This window comes from Lithobates pipiens, unplaced genomic scaffold, assembly GCF_037356315.1.
Source record: "Lithobates pipiens isolate NorthernLeopardFrog02 unplaced genomic scaffold, aLitPip1_a1.2 Scaffold_92, whole genome shotgun sequence".
Lineage (NCBI taxonomy): Eukaryota > Metazoa > Chordata > Amphibia > Anura > Ranidae > Lithobates > Lithobates pipiens.
Window position 1 is genome coordinate 499,300 of NW_027507915.1, and position 11,842 is coordinate 511,141.

Sequence of the window (11,842 nt, forward strand, 5' to 3'; positions counted from 1 at the left end):
TTTTTAATAAAGGACTTGTCCCAAATTGTCTATTGTCGTTTTTACCATTCTTACACTTTTTTGGGTGAATGGGTAGGGGTACAATGTACCTGTTACCCATTCACATGGGGGGGGGCTGGATGTGGCGGCTTCCAGATTCCGATAAGCCCCCCGCCCGCAGACCCCCTCAACCACTGGGCAAGGGTTGTGGGGGATGGGACCCCAAAACACCCTCCCCATGTTGAGGGCATGTGTCCTGGTATGGTTCAGGAGGGGGAGGTGCTCTCATGTCCCCCCCATTTTCCTGTGGCCTGCCAGGTTGCATGCTCGGTTAAGGGTCTGGTATGGATTTTGGGGGGACCCCCACGCCATTTTTTTTTCTAATTTTGGCTCAGGGTTCACCTTAAAATCCACACTAGACCTGAATGGCCTGGTATGGATTTTGGGGGGGGGGGGGGGGGGCCTACGCCATTTTTTTTTTTACATTTTGGCTCAGTGTTCCCCTTAATATCCATACCAGACCTGGAGGGCCTAGTAATGGACTGGGGGGAACCCATGCCATTTTTTTCCAATGATTTTTATCTATATTATCTATATTGCTGGGATCCAACAATACATTACAGCCGCAAGCAGTTTTAAATGACATTTTTTCCTTTACAAGTGTCATTTTGCTGCTCTCATTCATGAAACTATGCCCTGTAAGCAGCCTAACTTAGTGTGGGGCGTGGACTCAACATCCTGAGCCACGATTGGCTAAAGGCACTCTTCCTTTGGCCAATCATGGCTCTCACAGCAGCGCACTGTGATTGGCCAAAGCATGCAGGTCAGGTCACTGCGATCTTGCAGTGCATTGACGGTCTCGCCGTTCATTACGGGGTGTTCCGCGGGCGCTCGATTTTCCCGTGAGAGGGCTGCAGCAATGGCCAATTTCAGTGCAGCCATCGAATTTGAGTGATCGGGCATGTAGGATTTTTTTTTAACCCTTTCATGACTTAGGCCGCGTACACACGGGCGGATTGTCTGGCCAACTAAGTTCGTCAGACAATCCGACAGACAGTCCGTTCAAAATTTGCATGAACGGACTTGACCACACACGATGAGCAGACAGTCCGCTGAAAGCGTGCGCGATGACGTGAACGGCACATACGACGGGACTAGAAAAACAACGTCCTATACACTGCAATGCAACCTTTGGCCGTGTAAATCCTTTCTGAGCATGCGCCATACTTAGTCCGTCCAACTTGCCTACACACGAGCGGACTGTCCGCTGAAACCAAGTTTGGACGGACAAAACCAAGTTTGAACGGACAAAATTTCGGAAATTCCGTAAGGCCGTGTACACACGCGGGGACTGTTTGCCCAACTTTGTCCGTCAAACAGTTTCGGCAAACAGTCCGCTCAAACTTAGCATGGACGGACATGGCCACACACGACGGACGAACAGTTTGCTGAAACCGTGCGCGATGACGTGAACGGCACGTACGACGGGACGAAAAATACGACGTCCTATACACTGCATTATAACTTTCGGCGTGTAAATCCTTTCTGAGCATGCGCGGAACTTAGTTTGACGAACAAGCCTACACACGAGGGGACTGTTCGCTGAAACAAGGTTTCAGCTGACAGTTTTTCGGAAATTCCGAAAAACCTTGTTCGTCAAACTGTCCGCTGAAACTGTCCGCTGAAACTGTCCGCTGAAAGCCCACACACGAGCGGACTGTCCGCCCAAACACTGTTCGGCGGACAAAGTTGGGCGAACAGTCCGCCCGTGTGTACGCGGCCTGAGACTTTGTTCGTCAGACTGTCCGCTGAAAAAGTCAGTTGAAGCCCACACACGAGCGGATTGTCCGCTGAAACATGGTTCAGCGGACTAAGTTGGACAGACAATCCGCCCGTGTGTACGCGGCCTAAGCCTATTTCTGACATTTGGTGTTTACAAGTTAAAATCTCAATTTTTTTGCTAGAAAATTACTTAGAACCCCCAAACATTATATATATATATATATATATATATATTTTTTAGCATAGAATCTAGAGAATAAAATGGCGATTTTTGCAATATTTTATATCACGCGGTATTTGTGCACATTCATGAATTTAAAAAAAATAAAACAGCAAAGTTATCCCAATTTTTTTATATAATGTGAAAGATGATGTTACGCCGAGTAAATAGATGCCAAACATGTCACGCTTTATAATTGCACTCACTCGTGGAATGACGACAAACTTTGGTACCTAAAAATCTCCATAGGCGACGCTTTAAATTTTTTTTTTACGGTTACCAGGTTAGAGTTACAGAGGAGGTCTAATGCTAGAATTATTGCTCTCGCTCTGACGATCGTGGCGATACCTCACATGTGTCTTCCATATGCTTTTTTTTTTTGCTTCGCGAGCTCGCGGTGACGGGGGCTCTTTGAAAAAAACATTGTTAGTGGGCCGGGCCCAGAAGGTGGCTAGGAGGGAGCATACATAGTTTGAAACATGAAAGCAGAAGGGTTATTCTTGCCCAGGAGGAGATCCCAGCCTGAAGGGCTATTGCTCTTCTGGGTAGTCCAGCTGTGTTTACCTACTCAGTGCCGGGACAAGGTCATCCAGTGCCCAGGGCAAAGATGCCAAACTGTGCCCCCCTTTCCCTTAGGGTTAGGGTCAGGGTGCCCCTACCCCTACAATAAACCATTGTGCCAGGGGCAGCTGCCCCTCCTGCCCACCCCTTGTCCCGGCCCTGTTCCTTCTGCTCATTAAGGTCCCCGCTATGCTGGCTGGGGGAGTGGAGCCTTCTACTGAGCTTTGCTGGAAATGACTGAGGGACTTATTTTTGGGGATCTGGTCTGGAGATTTCCTTGGAGTTGTGTCTGGAAGAATTTGGAAGGAGGCATCCATCTATTCAAGGACATTAGTAAGTAAAGACTGGTGTGTGAGAGTCCAGTGACTGTGTGCTGCTGCTACAATATGGACATTTGTTATGGTGTTCCTGCCCAGTTCAGTCCATTATTTGTTGCTGCGAGGACTGTGTTCAGTATCTCTAGGAGGAAGATAGGTTTCCTCAAATTACTACTGAATGTTGCTGGAGTATCCCATGGTTTCCCCACTCCTATCCCAGTTCAAGTTTTCAATAAACGATAAAAAAAAAAAACCTGGACTGTTTACTGAGACGGATGAGTGTCTGCTCTACACTGAATAGGAATAAAGAACCTGGGCAAAAATTATAGCTGCTCTATCGGGGGTGCGCTACACAATAAATATGTAATCCTCTATATAGGAAGTCAGAGGGGAGACAGAAGCTGCAAGGTTATAATTTTTCCTATACAACCACTAGAGGTGAAAGGAATGTACTACAACCATGCATAATGGGTTAATATCTTTATCTCCTTAGCTCCGATTTCCTTGCCCTCAATAGAAAGTCATTCTTTACCACCCTGTTTCCCTGAAAATAAGACCTAGTGTGATTGTCGGTGATGGCTGCAATATAAGCCCTACCCCCCCAAATAAGCCCTAGTTAAAGTCCTTGTAGGTCTTCTTTTCAGGGTAGGGCTTATTTTCAGGGAAAGAGGGTAGGGCTTATTTGTGGGGAAGGGCTTATATTGCAGCCATCACCAACAATCATGCTAGGTCTTATTTTCGAGGAAACAGGGTAGCTGGTGAAACTTTTTTGCCCAGATCTCCAAAGGAAGGATCATCACAGAAAGAAAAAAGAAAACTAGACGAGGTGGAAGAGGAGGTAGACAGCTTGAGATCAAACAAAAAAGAGAGGATAGACATGAGGTAGGTGATAGTACTATAAAAATATTTAACCTGTCCTCACACAATCTAACAGTGGCAGAATCCTGTTTATTGAGGAAGGGTTTAAGCTTTTCTCCTTCGTCAGGCCCGAATAAATTTGGTCTGTTCAAGGACCTTAATAAATTTATTTGCTCTCTGACTCTAAAAAGACACTATGCGAAGCTGAATTTATCCAATAATCCAATATCAGAAGCTTTGGGTAATGATGTTACCTCCTACTCTGAACATGAGTTGTTAAAGGTATTGGAGGATCTCTGGGCAGAGAGCAATATTGAAAAAGTGAGACCCGCGGTTTGGTGTGTAATGATTTATTTTCTCCATTAGGTATTGCGGAGCTTCTCTATGCACGCATTTGTGGGTGAGGCAAAGGGTCTTGAACGTGATCCGATTTTTTACGGTTAGCCAATGTAAGCTCCTCAGTGAAGGAGAAATGGATTCCCAGGGTTTTTTTCCTGTTATCAGCTTTGCCGCCGTGTTTTGGATCAGTTGTAATCGCGCAAGTTGATATTGTGGTAATCCTATGTAAAGCGAGTTTGCGTAGTCCAGTCGTGAATTAATGATTGCTCCAACTACCACTGCTTTGTCATTCTTTGGGATAAAAGGGATGAGTCTGCGAAGCATTCGCAGCAGATGGTGAGATCCACTGACTACAGATCCTATTTGCGCATCCATTGACATTTGTGCGTCTAAAATAACCCAGAGACTCTTCGCTTTGGTCTTTGGGGAGATAGTCTGCCCAAAGACGGTTGGTGGAGACCAGGAGGTTTTGGTTGCGGGCTTATGATTTGGGTGTAAGATAAGAAGCTCTGTCTTTGATTGGTTCAGCTGGAGGGAGTTGGTGGTCATCCAGTCCTCTATTGATTTGAGGCAGTTTTCAAGTTGTTGTTGGTGATCTTTTTTTCCATTGATCCGGAAATAAAGTTGCGTGTCGTCAGCGTAAGAGTGGAAGCAGAGATCTGAGCATCTGATGATTTGAAGGAGTGGGCGAATGTAAATGTTGAAGAGAACGGGTGACAACGGAGAGCCTTGAGGGACTCCGCAGGTGACTGCCCGAGTTTTGGAGAGGAATTTTCCTAGTTTCACTGTCTGTGACCGATTTCCTAGGAAGGACGCGAACCAATGGAGATCTATGTCTGGTGCCCATCAGTGCCGCCTTATCAGTGCCCATCAGTGTAACCCCATCAGTGCCCATCAGTGAAGGAGAAAACGTACTTATTTACAAAGTTTTGAAACTGAAACAAAAAAAAACATTTTTTTTTTCAAAATTTTCGGTATTTTTTTATTTGTTTAGCAAAAAATAAAAACCGTAGAGGTGATCAAATACCACCAAAATAAAGCTCTATTTGTGGGGAAAAAATGATAAAAATTTCATTTGGGTACAGTGTTGTATGACCGCGCAATTGTCATTCAAAATGTGACAGCGCTGAAAGCTGAAAATTGGTCTGGGCAGGAAGGTGTTTAAGTGCCCTGTATTGAAGTGGTTAAGATTATTAATGCATTTTTTTTTTGGCTGGCCCTCCACTTTAAGGGTCACCCTGCTGCAGTATATGTACGTGGGGTGATCCTTAAGCGGATATTACTAGGAGTTACATTATTTTCCTTACAATAATATGAAATTGATTAATAACCAGACAGATGAAGTAACTCTTGATGTCTTTACAGGTAAACAAGATGTTCAATGTCAGCAGTGAAATGGAACCAACCGTGATTTACAGCCCGAAGATGATCACCGTCCTGGTTTTATCTATCACCACTCTTGTGGGTCTCCCCGGCAATGCTCTGGTGCTTTGGGTTACTGGAGTGAAGATGGAGCGGACCGTGACCACTGTTTGGTTTGGGAACCTTGCTCTGGCCGATATCATGTGCTGCTTGTGTCTTCCATTCATTGTAGTGCAGTCCTTCTCCCAAGACTGGCTGTACGGACCTGTCATCTGCAAGATTTTACCCTTCATTGTTCCCCTTAACATGTATACCAGTGTCTTCACCCTGGTGGCTATCAGCATTGACCGATGGATTCTGGTTGTCCGTCCCGTGTGGGCCCGAAATCACCGAAGAATCAAAATGGCGTGGATGATATGCTTGGCTATTTGGATGTTGTCTTTCATGATGTGTCTGCCTACCGCCATCAACAAAAGATTTACTACTGACTATAACTACACCTCCTGTTATTCAGATTTTTACATGTTAAAGCCTATCAACCTTACACGTGCAATGTTTGGATTTCTGGTCCCTCTTATTATCATTTGTATCTGTTACATTCATCTGGCTTCTAAAGCACAAAATATCAGATTTTCTGAAGTAGGTAGAAAAACCATCAAGATGTCAATAAGTGTTATTGTCGTGTTTTTCATCACCTGGGCCCCCTACCACATCATAGGAGTAACCGTGCTATACACTGTCAATGAGGTACTGTACATCCTGGACCTTCTCTCACTGTCTCTGGCCACCTTCAATAGTTGCGTCAACCCAATACTCTACGTCTTCATGGGGAGAGATATGAAGCAGAAGCTGAGACAGTCTATTGGCGAGATCATACAAAATATATTTGGGGAGAACTTATTATCTCCATCATGCAATGAGGACCAGCGCACCCCAGAAGAAGAAGAAGGACTCCCGATATAATGTATGGAATGGATTTGTAGATGTTTTAGCGTGTTTAGCTTTATTAGTGATTGTGGTCAACTGCCTGCTCAAAATCTTATCAGTGCGTGTTAGGGTGGCCATACTGTATGCCCGGATTAAAAAAGAAAACGCGCAAGTGAAAGATATAGTTAAAAAAATGGTAAAATACGCACCTTAACTTCAACTAGACACGGAGGTGATGAAAATTGACATATGGAGGTACATCCAATTGAAATATTTTGTGGGGAAACTACCAACCCCAATTCGAATTCGGAGAAGATTATACTCCGATGGAGAGGCTGGTTATGAAGTGAAACTCAAAAAATAATATAGCACGATCAGGGCAGGACTTAGGGTGGTGGGGGCCCCTGGGCTTTAGTCACTTTCGAGCCCTACCATCTATACATTACCGTATTTATCGGCGTATAACACGCACCCCCAGTTTAGGAGGGAATTTTAAGGAAAACCAAGCGAGCGGCTCCGTTGGGGTGGCGCTACATATATTTATAAGTGATTGCCTCCCGCTCACCGTCAAATGATGGATGAGCGGTGTGGCACTTGTTCTGAGACAATGTCATATGACATCATAACAGCACGGCCGTTCTCAAGTGCCCGCGGGGGTGCACAGCGCGACGATCTTGGCTGCTCCATGTTGCTAGGACATGGCGCGACCCCGATCTCAGTAAAGAGCCACAGCCGCAGCTCTTTAGCCATGTGATCGGCTGTGCCCAATCACAGCTGGTCACATGTAAACACGGAGATGCCAATAATCGTCTCTCATCGCCTCACACTGACAGTGTGTTGTGTGAGGAGAGCCGATCAGCGGCATCTCCTCCCAGGGGACATCAAGGCATGTAATCAGGGCACTGATTACAGTAACATGCCACCAGTGCCAGCAATCAGTGCCCACCAGTGAAAGCAATCAGTGCCCACAAGTGCCACTAATCAGTGCCCATTAGTGATGCCAGTCAGTGCTGGCTATCAGTGCCACCTATCACTGCTGCCCATCAATGCCCATCAGTGCTACCCATCAGTAGTGCCCTTCAGCAGTGGCATCACTAAGGTTGGTGTCACCTGGTGCGGTAAAACATGGTGTCACCCCCCCTTCCCACTATGTTTTACCGCATTGGAGCGGCTTTCCCCTTCAGACTGCCGCAGTGCTCTGTCCTGCTGCTGTGGAGTGAGAGCATAAGCAGAAATGAGAAGTAGACACTTGGAAGGCTAGCACATCAGGCTCTTCTGTCCAGCCTGCCACAGTGCACTTTATGGTGTCATCCAAGGCTCAACCATGCCCCCACCACAACCCCCCCCCCCCCACCGGGGGAGCACACTGCATAAAAGGGTAGGTGCGGCCGAATTGCATGCTACATACAGGGTGCAGGACTCAGGTGTGCGCTATGTGCAGGGTGCAGGATTCTGGTGTGTGCTCTGTACAGGGTGCAGGACTCAGGATTTTGCTACATACAGGGTGCAGGACTCAGGATTGTGCTATGTATAGGGTGCAGTACTCGGATTGTGCTATATACAGTGTGCAGGACTCGGGATTGTGCTACGTACAGGGTGCAAGACTCGGGATTGTGCTACATACAGGGTGTAGGACTCAAAATTGCACTACATACAGGGTGCAGGACTTAGGATTGTGCTACATACAGGGTGCAAGACTCGGGATTGTGCTACATACAGGGTGTAGGACTCAAAATTGCACTACATACAGGGTGCAGGACTTAGGATTGTGCTACATACAGGGTGCAAGACTCGGGATTGTGCTACATACAGGGTGTAGGACTCAAAATTGCACTACATACAGGGTGCAGGACTTAGGATTGTGCTACGTACAAGGTGCAGGACTCAGGATTGTACTACATACAGGGTGCAGGACTCAGGATTGTGCTACATACAGGGTGCAGGACTCAGGATTGCACTACATACAGGGTGCAGGACTCAGGATTGTGCTACATGCAGGGTGCAGGCCTCAGGATTGTGCTACATGCAGGGTGCAGGACTCAGGATTATGCTACATATAAGGTGCAGGACTCAGGATTATGCTACATATAAGGTGCAGGACTCAGGATTGTGCTTCATACAGAGTGCAGGCCTCAGGATTGTGCTACATGCAGGGTGCAGGACTCAGGATTATGCTACATATAAGGTGCAGGACTCAGGATTGTGCTTCATACAGGGTGCAGGCCTCAGGATTGTGCTACATGCAGGGTGCAGGACTCAGGATTATGCTACATATAAGGTGCAGGACTCAGGATTGTGCTACATACAGGGTGCAGGACTCAGGATTGTGCTACATACAGGGTGCAGGACTCATGACCTCTGTATTGTCTGACACCTCCCTCAATGTCACTCTTACCCAAAAGATACGTCCACCTCTCTCCAAACCCAACACCACCCATAAACCAGACCAGACTATATTTGAAGTAAATGGCCGACAGGCCTTGATTTACTAAACCAAAATATATATATGTAACAAAATATAAACTTTCAATAAATAATCATAATTAACATGTAAACAACTTTCCTTTAAAACTGTATCCTGGGTCATAGCATAAATAGACCCCACTGGTCACTGCACATTACCTTTAACCTCTTGACCTCCAGACGGAAACCCCTGTCTCTGAGGCTATACCCAACCAATGCAGTGACCTACCCCTTTTACTCTTCCCGGTTAACCCCATGCAACCGTGAAGTACAAATCCAACCACCCCCATCACCATGAATGGGTACCACCTATTTTCCACCTGCACCACTTGACCTTCTCAACTGACCCCAAAACACTGCCAACCCACCTAATCCTACACCGCTGAACCATCCCTGAAAAAACAAAAAGGGGAGGGTGGGTGGGAATCACTTCCTCCTCCGCTCTCTGACTGCCCCTGGCTTCCTCTGCCTCATGACTGCAAATGGCAGGCTCCGCCCACCGCCCCGCCTACTCCAATCTCTTAAAGCGGCCACTCTCCTTGCCCCTTAAAACGGCGACAGTGCATTCAAAGCAGCTGTCATGCCGTCCCTACGCCCACAGCCTGCTGCTGCGGCTCCGTGGACGTTCTGGATTGTGCTACATACAGGGTGCAGGACTCAGGATTGTGCTACATATAGGGTGCAGGACTCAGGATTGTGCTACATATAGGGTGCTGGACTCAGGATTATGCTACATATAAGGTGCAGGACTCAGGATTGTGCTACATACAGGGTGCAGGACTCAGGATTGTGCTACATACAGGGTGCAGGACTCAGGATTGTGCTACATACAGGGTGCAGGCCTCAGGATTGTGCTACATATAGGGTGCAGGACTCAGGATTGTGCTACATACAGGGTGCAGGACTCAGGATTGTGCTACATACAGGGTGCAGGACTCAGGATTGTGCTACATACAGGGTGCAGGACTCAGGATTGTGCTACATACAGGGTGCAGGACTCAGGATTGTGCTACATATAAGGTGCAGGATTCAGGATTGTGCTTCATACAGGGTGCAGGCCTCAGGATTGTGCTACATACAGGGTGCAGGACTCAGGATTGTGCTACATATAAGGTGCAGGACTCAGGATTGGGCTACATACAGGGTGCAGGCCTGAGGATTGTGCTACATACAGGGTGCAGGACTCAGGATTGTGCTACATACAGGGTGCAGGATTGTGCTACATATAAGGTGCAGGACTCAGGATTGGGCTACATACAGGGTGCAGGACTCAGGATTGTGCTACATACAGGGTGCAGGACTCAGGATTATGCTACATATAAGGTGCAGGACTCAGGATTGGGCTACATACAGGGTGCAGGCCTCAGGATTGTGCTACATACAGGGTGCAGGACTCAGGATTGTGCTACATATAAGGTGCAGGACTCAGGATTGGGCTACATACAGGGTGCAGGCCTCAGGATTGTGCTACATACAGGGTGCAGGACTCAGGATTGGGCTACATACAGGGTGCAGGACTCAGGATTGGGCTACATACAGGGTGCAGGACTCAGGATTGTGCTACATATAGGGTGCAGGACTCAGGATTATGCTACATATAAGGTGCAGGACTCAGGATTGTGCTTCATACAGGGTGCAGGCCTCAGGATTGTGCTACATACAGGGTGCAGGACTCAGGATTGTGCTACATATAAGGTGCAGGACTCAGGATTGTGCTTCATACAGGGTGCAGGCCTCAGGATTGTGCTACATACAGGGTGCAGGACTCAGGATTGTGCTACATATAAGGTGCAGGACTCAGGATTGGGCTACATACAGGGTGCAGGCCTCAGGATTGTGCTACATACAGGGTGCAGGACTCAGGATTGTGCTACATACAGGGTGCAGGACTCAGGATTGTGCTACATACAGGGTGCAGGACTCAGGATTGTGCTACATATAAGGTGCAGGACTCAGGATTGTGCTACATATAGGGTGCAGGACTCAGGATTGTGCTACATACAGGGTGCAGGACTCAGGATTGTGCTACATATAAGGTGCAGGACTCAGGATTGGGCTACATACAGGGTGCAGGACTCAGGATTGGGCTACATATAAGGTGCAGGACTCAGGATTGGGCTACATACAGGGTGCAGGCCTCAGGATTGGGCTACATATAAGGTGCAGGACTCAGGATTGGGCTACATATAAGGTGCAGGACTCAGGATTGGGCTACATATAAGGTGCAGGACTCAGGATTGGGCTACATATAAGGTGCAGGACTCAGGATTGGGCTACATATAAGGTGCAGGACTCAGGATTGGGCTACATACAGGGTGCAGGACTCAGGATTGGGCTACATATAAGGTGCAGGACTCAGGATTGGGCTACATACAGGGTGCAGGACTCAGGATTGTGCTACATATAAGGTGCAGGACTCAGGATTGGGCTACATACAGGGTGCAGGACTCAGGATTGGGCTACATATAAGGTGCAGGACTCAGGATTGGGCTACATATAAGGTGCAGGACTCAGGATTGGGCTACATACAGGGTGCAGGACTCAGGATTGGGCTACATATAAGGTGCAGGACTCAGGATTGGGCTACATACAGGGTGCAGGACTCAGGATTGTGCTACATATAAGGTGCAGGACTCAGGATTGGGCTACATACAGGGTGCAGGACTCAGGATTGGGCTACATACAGGGTGCAGGACTCAGGATTGGGCTACATATAAGGTGCAGGACTCAGGATTGGGCTACATACAGGGTGCAGGACTCAGGATTGTGCTACATATAAGGTGCAGGACTCAGGATTGGGCTACATACAGGGTGCAGGACTCAGGATTGGGCTACATACAGGGTGCAGGACTCAGGATTGGGCTACATATAAGGTGCAGGACTCAGGATTGGGCTACATACAGGGTGCAGGACTCAGGATTGTGCTACTGTTGTGAATGTGGTATGGAATTTAAATAAAAATCTCAGTGTTTTGTTTTTCAGTGCCTCCAACCTTACGGTAAAATTGTGAACTTTGTCAGTACATACCACAGTA

At 47.3% G+C, this 11,842-nt stretch overlaps 1 pseudogene; it reads left to right on the top strand.

Moving 5' to 3' along the window:
• The first annotated feature begins 5,457 nt into the window (after positions 1–5,457).
• On the top strand, positions 5,458–6,381 carry LOC143973696 (C3a anaphylatoxin chemotactic receptor pseudogene; annotated as a pseudogene).
• The last annotated feature ends 5,461 nt before the right edge of the window (positions 6,382–11,842 follow it).